The following is a 2,108-nucleotide window of genomic DNA, read 5'->3' on the forward strand; positions in this document are numbered from 1 at the left end:
AATAACAAACAATAATATTACCAGCACTGATCTATCATGACATATTTGTAAACAAACACACTCACTGAGGGGCAGAATCACAACTTTTTGTTGTCGAGAAATATAAATATTTCCACTACCAAATTTAAAGAAATCTAAATATTACATTTAATAAAATATAACAGAAGACTGCCTTCATACCTCTAGCTTTACTTTCAGGAAGTGGTGTTAAAGCTCTCGCCGGCTGAAGGGCGACCGGTCTATCCACACGCATTCACTCTGACGGTGCAGCGAGCCAGCGACCGGAGAGGCAGCACTACTATCAACCTGAACCCGAGGAGGAGAGCAGAGGGAGGGAGGGATGAGGAGGAGGAAGGAGAAGAGGTGTGCATCTCTCTCTCGCTCTCTCTCTCTCTCCCTGTGTGTGTATGTGCGCGCGCCTGTGTGTGTGTAAGTGGTTAATTAGTAAATCCCCATTCGCTGTGCCTCGGGTCGGTTTGTTTTCCCCAGTCGACAAGCCGAGAGGAAAGAGAATTTGAAGTAGGATTCGACCCGTTTCCGCTCCTGTGTCTCATATATGAGGTTTGTGCGTGAGAGAGAGAGAGGGAGAGGGAGAGAGTGTAATGCTGTGTATGTGTGTGTCTTTGTGTTTTCGCTTTCAGGGCTCTATTTGCCGCCACAAGAGGAGCCCCGTCATCGCCCCCGTCTCAGCTCCTGGCCACCAAAGGATTCACTGGGTTCATCGACATGTTGACCCCCAGAGTTGCTCAACTTAAATCTCGTAGCAATTCCTCAAAACACGCGCTGACATTGGTCACTTAAAGGAGCTGCTGGTGACACTGCAACTGGCATCAAGGCTTTCAACTTCCGCCGAAACCTAAAGCTGGATTCAAGTCTGAAATTAGAGGAATAACCATGCTATCTGGCCACAAGAATATTGTCTTGCAAGATAGGAAACCCAAAACGCTGCTCACTAAAAGTCAAGCCCCATCTGTCCTCCAGGCTTCAGTAGGCTACTGAGAATTCCACTGCTGCTGTCAACGCTTTCGTGGCAGCAAAATCCACAATTAAAATGAAACACATTATCTGTCTTCAGCTCAATAGCATGATTTCTATCAACCAGCGTAATTGAAATCATACACACACACACACACACGCACACACACACAGAGAGACCTGCACAGAGACATAAGGAGTAGAGGAGAGTATGCTCCTGCTCTCCTGCCAGTATATCGACTCTGCCTTTAACAAACTTTAATTATTTAATTGATCCCCAATCAGCAACTTAATAATCAATTAGGTAAACCAATGGAACTCACTTGAGTGCAGAGAGCTGGAGTCTATGACAAGGGAATCAGGAGAAGAGAGGAAGATTGGGTGAAGAGATCAAGAGATGGGGAAAAGAAGACTGAAACAGGAGGGAAGCTCGGGATGATGTGCTCATTGCTGGGCATGTAGACAGTGTCTAGTTCAGTCTGACAGTGGAATAAGGTCAAATTCTTGACAACATTACAGTCTATGCACCCACTGTTAAAGGAGATATGAGCAAGAGTGACCACGTTTTGAAGTAAAACCTATCTAGATAATATTCTTTTGCTATCTCTTGAATCAGTTTTGAGCAAGAAGATAATAGTAAGATTGATCTGTGGAGAAACAAATTAATCAGCAAATCTTATTTTTTATATTATATATGTTAATATCTTTGGGTTTTGGACTGTTTGTTGGACAAAACAAACAATATGAAGGTGTTATTGTGGGCTCTGAGACATTATGACAGGGATTTCTCACTATTCTCTGACATTTTAAAAAGCAATTTATAATTTATTGTGTAATTACTCAGCAAATCCATCAATAAGAAAATATCAATTAGCAGCTGCCCTAATTGTAACTTAGGCAAATTCACTTCCTCAGTCCCTTAAATGCCTCTTCCTGTTTGAATCAGTCTGATTTCAAACTAAAAATCGTGACACTAAAGTGTAAGGAGCTAAAACATTTTTGGATGAATGGAGGAATATTGGTAAAACGCAGCCATGGCCACAGCCACAACCGACATACACCCTCAGATACCACCCATGCACCTCTTTATCGCCCTCTAGTGTCCACTGCTGATCTCAGCTGCCTATCTGCGT

At 43.1% G+C, this 2,108-nt stretch overlaps 1 protein-coding gene across 3 annotated transcripts in view; it reads right to left on the bottom strand.

Annotated features, from left to right (window-relative positions):
* erfl1 (Ets2 repressor factor like 1) overlaps nucleotides 1-2,108 on the bottom strand; it is an 84,623-nt gene that overhangs the window by 59,945 nt on the left and 22,570 nt on the right. The window contains exon 1 of one of the 3 annotated variants that reach the window (XM_020590177.1): nucleotides 181-295. The exons of the other annotated variants lie outside the window; for them this stretch is intronic. The gene's annotated coding sequence lies outside the window, so the exon portion shown is untranslated. Of the gene's footprint in view, nucleotides 1-180; nucleotides 296-2,108 lie in introns of those variants that run through there. 3 annotated transcript variants of the gene reach the window in all.

This window comes from Monopterus albus, unplaced genomic scaffold (assembly GCF_001952655.1).
Source record: "Monopterus albus unplaced genomic scaffold, M_albus_1.0 scaffold11.1, whole genome shotgun sequence".
NCBI classification, from domain to species: Eukaryota; Metazoa; Chordata; class Actinopteri; order Synbranchiformes; family Synbranchidae; genus Monopterus; species Monopterus albus.